At 48.3% G+C, this 9,201-nt stretch overlaps 1 long non-coding RNA gene across 1 annotated transcript; it reads left to right on the top strand.

Moving 5' to 3' along the window:
- The first annotated feature begins 6 nt into the window (after nucleotides 1-6).
- On the top strand, nucleotides 7-5,573 carry LOC146585864 (uncharacterized). The gene is made up of 2 exons (XR_014897913.1): nucleotides 7-5,023; nucleotides 5,214-5,573. It is a non-coding gene; the product is annotated as an uncharacterized LOC146585864 (long non-coding RNA).
- Nucleotides 5,574-9,201: the final 3,628 nt, after the last annotated feature.

Raw genomic sequence — 9,201 nt, 5'->3', positions numbered from 1 at the left:
CTGCGTGAGGAGAAGGGCGCGCACCTGAGAGCAGGCGCCAGCGCCGCCGGCCGCCTGCGGAACCGGGGTCGCCCCGGCCGGCTGCGGCCCTGTTCCCGCCGCTGCGTGTTTCCAGCTCTCCTTCCTTTGAGCGAGCTCCTGTCTCGAGCCTTCCCGGTCGCTTCGGGAGCTGCTCCAGGGGGGCTCGCCCCGCGCTCGCCTTCGTGCCTTCGGGGGGTGGCCGAGTTCCGAGGGSGCCCGTTCATCCCTGCGCAGGGCTTGTGGGCGAAACCGCGGCGAGCAGCCGGGTCTGTTCCGGGAGGGTTGTTCGGGGGCCGGAGGAGGCTTTCTGCCTCCTTCGCCGCCGTGTGGCAGGGCCTGTCCTGGACTTCAGCAGCTCATCTGGCACTTCTTAGAAGCACCGTAGGCGTTGCAAACGCACTTGTACAGCACTTCGCTAGGGGTACCCCCGGTACTCTGAAACTGCCTGCCCTGCCCCCGTGCTCTGGACCGGGGGAGGTGTGTTGCAGCTCTGCACAGAGCGCCGCACACCGCGGAGTGGGCATCTCTGAGACATGAGGGACTGGCAGCCTTTTCACAGGGTGGCTAGTGATCTAAGGAGCATCCTGTGTCCACATATTACCTTCAGCATGGTGCAGAGTGTGAAGCAGTTGCTGATTGTTAAATTGGCAGTTTTAACAGCAATCCTTTTTATACCAATGGAAAAGGTGCCACACGGTAGAGCATTAACTACTTATAATTGCTGTTCCATTAGACGTCCCTCAGACATGTACAATAAATTTCTGTGCTTTGGATAAATACATACATAATAAGTTGTGGAATACAGAAATGTTTTTCCAAAACTGTTTTTTGTCCCTATGAAGAATAATTCAACATGACCTGACCTGTAGGAAGTGCATGCGTATATGATTTGTGCATCAGTTTTCAATAGGAACGCATGTACCAGACAGGTGTTATGTCAAATTTAGAGTATATTGGGATTTGTGCATTCCTGGGTCTCTCTGCAAATATAACTTCCCCTCTACTTWTTCCAGTCCTTGCCACAGTGGAGATACAGAGAACACAAATAGTCTTTTTCTTGTCACTCTCCCCAGATAATGCTAGCTARGTCAACAAGAATGTTTTTCTCTTGGCATAATTGCCTCTATTTTAGGGTTTTGGCATTCTGGCTGTGCTGACTAAAGAGTGGTTTTTTGGTTGTTAGTTAACACAGATGAACTGGAAAGCTTATAGTCTAGACAGGGCCTTGGAGAGGTCATGACATAACACAGGCTATCTCTAAATAGATTTGTTTGTTGCTGAAGACATCTCATAAATTTAAGATGTGATTAAACCCGGTGGCTAATTAAGGTATGTCAGTTGATTACATCAGTACATTTGCACCAGATGTGTAACTGAATGAACACTAAAATAGCCTTGGCAGAATCCTTGCTATGCAGGGAAGACACCTGTTTTATTCAGGATAGACTTCTTATTGGAGGAAAGACATGGTCAAGCCAATTTTATTAATCTCCAATTCAATGCTGTTCACAAATCAGTTCAGTGAGACTAGAGTAAGGAGCAAGTCCAAGAGCTACAGCTAGATGGCAGTTTAGGATGAGAGTAGAGGGAAGGAAAAGCACAGTAGCATGAAAAAAAGTGTACTGAGAGATTGAACCAAAAGGATTAATATTTATGAGCTGCAGCTGATACTTATTGCAGCATTATTAAAAAAAAAAACAATTACTTATTACTAGAAAACATTTTTCTGTTTTAGGCCGTATTTGAAACTAGAGGTGCTTTGGAAATTAACAAAACAGCAGTTCAGTAAACTGAAAAACTTCTTGGAAGTAGTACCCAGTTACAGGAGAACATTCATCAAGAAAGGCCTGACAAAATGAGATCTTCCTGAATGGCCAATAGTCTGGTGGCCAGTCTGGCACAAGAGAGGTCGAGGTTCAGCTGTGGGCTTAGAAATAAGCAAGAACTCACTGGCCATGTAAATGCTCTGACCACTGGGCTGTTTTTGGRTCTCTTGTTTAGCACTGAAAAACCCCAAAGGTTTGAGGCTATGAATTCACCTTGATGGAAAGAGGAAAATATTTGAACTATCACGAATATTTACATTGCTGGAAATTGCAGAGCTCTAATTTTGACTGCAGCTCTCTCTCYGCCTGTCTTAAAAGGTGCCTTTTGCAATGGTTTCAAGGAGAAGCTTTCTGCAAAGTCTCCAGCCTGTAAGCACAGATCTCAAAGCAGTGAAACCCTGTAGCACTGCTGAGTTTTGCACAAATACTATTTTCCATTTTACACATGAAGTCCCTATGAAAAGGGTTTGGAAGCCATGTTCTGAAGAACATACGCTAGTTTTTGGTTGTGGCTGCTTACCTCGAGATACTCAAAGTCCGCTTTTCCACCAATTAAGCACTTCTATCTCCTATCATCTTCCATAGAATTAAAAGGACAAGCAGCTATCTCTGGATAGTGATAATGTGAAGAAGGGTCTGTACTACCAGAATACACACATAGCAGCCTTTCCATGCCAAGCATGACTAGAGAAAAATAAATGAAAAAATGTTTCTTCTGGGCTCTCATGACTTCAAGGAAGAATACATTTGTAAGCAAAAGATCTCAGAGATAACTTCCAAAGCATCATTTGGGTCTCTTAGTGTTTTATTTCCCTCTTCTGTGAAATGAGAACAGTAATGTTTCCAGGTGTGATAAATTAACACTAGCAAAAGCCATTTTGAGAGCCTCAAGCACTACTGTAACCGGGCTCACCGTACTGTAAGCATCACCCCTCACAGCTCATGAGAATTCAGTCCTCCCTTTCTGATTTCTGTTTTCTCCTCCTCACCTGATTGCATGCACTGCCAAAGAAGTAAACCAKTATTTCCATGGGAAGCACCTTTAAATGCAGCTTTTTCTTGGCTACAGAGCATAGGAGCAACAAGATACTCAGAGAAAAACAGAGCAGAGCTATTAAGCATAATGGTTGATGCATGATGGGAATTATCACCATGTTGTTGTCTATCAGCTGAATGAAAAGCAAACATTTTTTTTTCACTTACATTTTCTGTTTCCTTGACAAGCAGTAACTGTTCAGGATGAGCTGAGGGCTTGCACTGATGGAAGTGTAGAGTTTGAGTTCTGCAGKTGGACTGCTTGGGGTAGCAAGCTAGGTGTCAGGAAGTGAGAGGCATATTTTCATCTATGTTGGAGAGTTTAACAACTACTCTCAGAGGCAGCCTAGCACATATTTTGTGCTAAGATCATGGCTGAGGCAGCTGAGTGTGTGCCCTTATTGAGGTTTACCCAGATTATTCCCCCAGTGCACCAGCTGCCTTGAATATTTAGCTTATGTGAGCTGACTCAGAAAAAATATTTGGATCTTAGGCAGAAAATTTAAGCACGTAAGTCCAAAATCACGTTCTTGAAAACTCCTGCATAGTAGGCAGCTGCCTCCTAATCCTACTGGAATCTCAACTCCATAGGCTTTTGCTTTAAACTCCCCTGGTGCGATCTCTCCACACTCCTCTGCCCGTATCACCACCCCTGGTGATTCAGCCCAGCTTTGTATGTGCGTGCCTAGGAACTGCCTCACTCCTGAGAGCTCAGCAGGTGTTTAAAATGAAGATCCAACCCATATTTGGAGCTGAACTGTACTTCTACTCTGTCCTTTGGACACTCTCTCTGGTAGCAGCCTCCTGTGATGGGCTCCATCACACGCAAAGGACACTGATGGTTTTTACTTTCTCCTGTGATGCAGCTGCAGCAAGTGGTATTGCCCATCTTAACACAGTGGCCCAATGACCACAGCACACTCTCAGAATGTGGGAGACCCACTTTCAATTCCTTTCCTTTGAGAGGATTCGAAGCCACATCCTGACCACAACGCTAGAGGCTATTCTGYGGCAAAGCTGTTTCCACCCTTTCTGCTCCGGCTCTTCTGCTGCACCRTGAAACAACCTGCAGTTCATTTGCTTCATGCCTCTCCATAGAGGTGTTTCCAGGAGCTGAGGTAAACAAGTGAGATGAGCACGGCTCGCTGGCTGCATGCTCTAGCCTACACTGGAAGATCCCAGCAGGCAGTGTATGGGATATCACCTAAGTCCTTTTGTGGATTTAGCTGTAAATAAACAAGCAGCTTTATCAGTTCTACTAGAATTGCCAAATTAAATGTTATCCTAAGTGACAGAGTCAACTCCCCTGAYAGCCACCTTCCTTCCTGACCAGAGACATGACAAGCAAACACATGCCCAGTCCTCTGCTGCCTGCTTTACTGATATATTGCTTTGAGCCTTTGCTCTTCAGCAGCTTGGCAGCTCAGGCAGCTGATGGACAAGTGCATTGGCCTCTGCAGCACCTTCCCAAAGGGCAGTGACTTCCAATGGAGCAACAACAGGTCCATGCGGAAGTGCCCGTAGCAGATGGTAAGTCCGTTGGGGCTCACTGACCATGTTGAAAACTGGTGTGCTAAAATACACATCTGCTCTTTTGTATGAGACTTTTTTACRGTGATCTTTTCTTTGCACAGAGAAGGGAACCAATTCTTCCAGCTTTTTGTTAGTTTCTTAGTGTTTACAGCCCCAGTTCTTGAAGTCTAGGGGTTATGTGGGGATATCAACTGTCATTCACAAAACTGCATACAAACAAGTTGCTCCACCTAATGGTTAATCAGAAAAACTTGAAGATAACAGCACCCAGTGTTTGTTTTAAATTTAAACCTAATCCATGGTGCTTGAATACTGGCGGTTGGAGATACTGAAAGCTTTCCAGCCTTCAGACAGCTCCCCAGACTCCTCATCCTGCCAAATGTGCTGCTCCTCCAGAGGTGCAGCCAGCTCCAGTTGTCAGCTGTGTCCTCCTACAGTCAGCAAGGCATTTGGGCACATGGTTCTCCAGCTATGCCCTCTTAACAACAACATCCTAAAATCTGCTAGTCCTGGCAGGAGCATCTGTTGGCCTGCAGAAGGAGAAGGTGTATCTCCAGTACGTGGAGTGACCRAGCTCAGCAGGACAGCACATGAAGACTTCACTCTGTGTAAGTAGCTCTGYCCTGCCCTCTTGAACAGCTAGATTATAAATTCCTTCCTGAGACTTTAAAGAGGACAGRTGCTTCCACAAGGGGTCAAAAGTCTCTTACTTAACCATATATATATGTGTATATATATATGTCATAAAGTATATCATCTAAAAAACATGAATGACAAGAATGCTTTTGATTCCCTAAGGAGTCCTCCTAAAACCCAGGCGAGTCTCGGCAAGGTTAGCTCTTCTGCTGTGTATGTGCTGTACCCRGTCCAGCAGTGAGGAAACGGTCGAGGGAGCTCAGCTTCATCACTGCTGAATTCCAGTCTTTACGGTCACTACTGCTCGAGGGTGACATAGCAGGCACAGCACCTTCCCCACCCTGCTGATGACCAGCCAGCCAGCCAGGAGCATGGACAAGAAGCACAGAACAACAAATGGTGAGATTGCCTTAATACTCAATGATTTTGGCACACTGTCCTACAGCAATGGGTTCATCCACCCCCTCTACGCCCAGCTAGGAGGGAATTACCAGTTAAATAAACCTCCTATGTGATTGATAACCTTGTAGCTGAAGTTTGTATTTATTCAGTTTATTCTCTGCCAGCAAACCATTTACGCAGGTTGTGTGGGTCTATGACTGCTTGGTCATGGCTTTAATTGCCAGCTATATATCAGCCAGTCATGGTGGTAAGAAAGCAAGTTGATAAAGACATGTGAATGTGGGATAATAAACACTATTTGGGATAAATTAAGTCGTGGGCTTACACTTGTTTAAACCTGTCAGGGTGCTAACCAAGAAATACTTCTCGAAATGTTCTTTTGGTTAAAGATACCGGAAATGCCCACAATTTGAGCACAGATTGAAGTACAAGTAGTTTTATTTAAACATAAGAAAAAATCTTTTTACTGTGAGGGTGGTTGGACACTGGAACAGGTTGCCCAGAGAGGTTGTGGAATCTTCGTCCTTGGAGGTATTCAAAACACAACTGGACCCAGTTCTGGGCAAYGTGCTCACATGACCCTGCTTSAGCAGGAGGGTTGGACTGGGTGATCTGCAGAGGTCCCTGCCAGCCMAGCTATTCTGTGAGTCCCATTCAACACTGCTTCTAAAGCTAAGTGCACTCTGTACCATGAACCACAGCCTCAACCTTCATCCATTTGTTACACTCTATGTCCTAACCAAAATGGATCAAAGAAGCCTCATCCTCTCCTGTGTTATCGTCTGCTCTGTCTTCTCATAGCTCCGCTGTTTAACAGCTCCTCTGGGGCTGCTGATAAACCACAATCAAGCCTATTCTCCTTCTCGAGGGAAACCAGAGGGCTTGTGCTTGCACTCCTCTGCAGGCAGGCAGTGCAATACCACCGAGAATGAGGGACAGCCTGGGGGCAGCAGCAGGAATGTTACCAGCAGGCAGGACCTGGCTGTTGTCACTACAAACCAAGGCAGAGATCTGCTCAGATCCTGGAAAATGAGCTGCTAAGGCCACATATGGAAAAGGGTCAGTGTGAGACAGGTTGCTGTTTATGGCTGGGAAGCACCAATATATGCTGCCCAAAAAGCTGTGGTCAGGAATACCTGGTCCCTTCTTCCAAAGCTCTGGTGATGTCTSTAGCAACCCTTCTAGCACCTTTGCTGGTCATTACAGTATGTGGTTTGTTCTTTTCTTTCCAATCTTATCGTCAGTGATCTTCCTCAGCTTTCTGCTCTCTCCCGCTCTGGTGGTTGCAGTATTTTCCTCTCCAAAATATGCAGACTGCCCCCACTTTGATCCTAAATGTCACCTCTGAGGTCATGCCTCCTTCCTTGCTTACTCACTCCTCCCCCCTCAGATTGCCTAGCTGCCTCCCCGCTTGCAACGTGTGATACAAGCACCCTCCTTCAAACCTTTCTGTGTCAGCCCGTTCTCACTAATCCCTTCCAGCCGAGCTGCTCCACTTTTCAAGCACAGTCTTTCCCAGTGCACAGGTCCGGTCACATGCTGGTGCTCACAGAGATCATATGCTGTGTGGGGACAGCAGGACCAGGCTGCAGCTGGCATCCCCTGGCCACRGGGCCTCAAGGTATCCACCTCCCACTGTGGATTTCCCTCCGGCACTGGCAGAGCTGTGGAGGAACGGGTGCGAGTCCTTCTGTGCTGCTTGTCGTGCCCCAGCTGGATGGTGCCCCTTCCGAGCCCTGCTTGCTCCCATGTGATGTCCTGCTGCAAGGAGAACACTGCTTGGCAAAGCACATAACCAGTTTGTACAGAAAACCCCTCTCGCTTCTCTTGCTCCCTGAACCTGTCCGCCTTCGGACTGGGAGTCCTGGCGTGAACATTGCCAATGGCTGGACATAGTGGGCAGGAACACAAGTACAAAGAAATACCCCAGGCTTTTCTTAATTAACTGCAGGGCAATTGACTCTTCCTAATAAGATCCACACGCTCAACYAGCACAACAAATGGGGGAAGTTAAGCACTTAGAAATAAATGGCCAGAGCGTGAGCCAGAGCCCAGTGGGGGACCAGCACTCCCAGAGATGTCCTCATTCCTGCTCAGACACGTAACCAGAGTCATGTTGCACTCGCTGCTGATGCAGGTGACGGATTTTCTTAACTTTGCTTGAGACGCCGAGGAATCAGCCAGGATGGGATGACTAATGGGAGAAAATGAGATGGATAGTAAGGTGGGTGTAAGAAAAGCTGATGTCCGAGTTGGTTGGTAGCATTGCTCTGCTCAGAGTTGAGAAGGGGAACGTTTGAAAGGAGAAGGGAGAGGAGAAGCAGGAAGCTGSACAGACAGCATTGCCCTGGCCTGGATGATGCGCAGCACAGGCTTGTGCTGCTCATTTCTGTGCCCCGAAAAACAAAAGATACTGCGTAAAGCCTGCATTTGTGGTTTAAAACACCATCATTCCCCTTTAAYATGGCTTGCAGTAAAACACTGCTAAAGGCTCTCCCAAGCATCAGCCAAATTAGCAGTCAGGCCCACGTGTGAGTTTTCTAAGCCGACACAGCATGCAAAACCAGGGATTTACAACAGGAAGCTAGCAGCAACGATGAGAACTAACACTATCTGCTTCTGTAGGGCTTCGCCAATAATCASTTTTAATAAATAACTCCTTTTCCTTCTGGGAGGCACCAGGAAGTTGCCAAATTCCCTGCCTCCCCCCCTGCAAGATCTTTAGCTGCTTCTTTCCAGAAGATGAAAGCGGAGCAGGGCTCATGCCTCAGTCCACTGGTACACGCCAGTGTTGATGCCACTTGGGTGCAAACCAGGTGCTCCGGGCAGAGGCGTGAGAAGAGGGAAAGCAGCAGTGAGTGCCCAGCGGCTGATACCCTCGTCTTCAGGGCACCTGGAGCTGGCTGCTGACGAGGGATGTGCCGCGGGACGGCCTGGGAGCGGCAGRCTCCTCGCGCCCGGAGGCAGGTACCGGCGGCAGCGTTGCTCCCTGGCTGAGAGCACCAGTGGGAATTAGCCTTGCGTGGCAACACGGGGATTTGCACAGGTGGAGCGCGCGCTCCGTAACAACCCGGGGCCGAATGCCGAGGGATTTCAYGCGGGACGGGAGGCCCAGCACGGTCCCAAGCCGAGGCATTCCCGGCAGGATTACCCGCTGGGGACGCGGCAGCAGAGCATGTTTGCATCCAACGGGACCGTGAACAGGCAGGTCGGTTGGCGGGTGCTCTGGCTGCCGTTTTGTTCTCTGCGTTRTTTTTTGTTACCTTGAAATCCCGGGGTGTATTGGAATTGAGTGATACAGCYGAAGAAATCAGCTTAGGTTTTATAACTGAAGAAAACCCCTAAACTGTTTTGTAACTTAAAAAAAAAAACCTGAGCACAAGCCCTCTCTCTCCCCTCCTCCTCCTCTCCTGCAAAACCTACTCCCTCTTCCGTGGGAAAAAGGGATGAAAATAGAGGAAAAAGAAGGACGGAGGAGCGACGTGTGCGCGTGCAAAAGGCCTGGGAGTTTCCACGGGTGGAATTTAAAAAACCGGCGCGTTAGCGGTGATCGCTTTGACGGATCCTCGCGTTTCCCTCACGGCGCGGCTCGTCCGCCGCGCGGCTCGCTCGCGCTGCCTGCTGCGGCCGCAGCAAGCCGAGCAGGTGGCCGCAGGCAGGTTTAAACGGAGGAGAAGCGAAGGCGAATTTGCGCTGCGAGGGACGGCTCCCACGCAGGGCAGCTCCCACGCGGGACAGCCCCCGCCCG

The sequence above is a fragment of the Rhea americana genome, unplaced genomic scaffold, assembly GCF_003343005.1.
Source record: "Rhea americana isolate MKP2758 unplaced genomic scaffold, rheAme1 scaffold_75, whole genome shotgun sequence".
NCBI lineage: Eukaryota > Metazoa > Chordata > Aves > Rheiformes > Rheidae > Rhea > Rhea americana.
The sequence above is the reverse complement of the archived record's forward strand: the minus strand, read 5'-3'. Positions and strand labels throughout refer to the sequence as shown.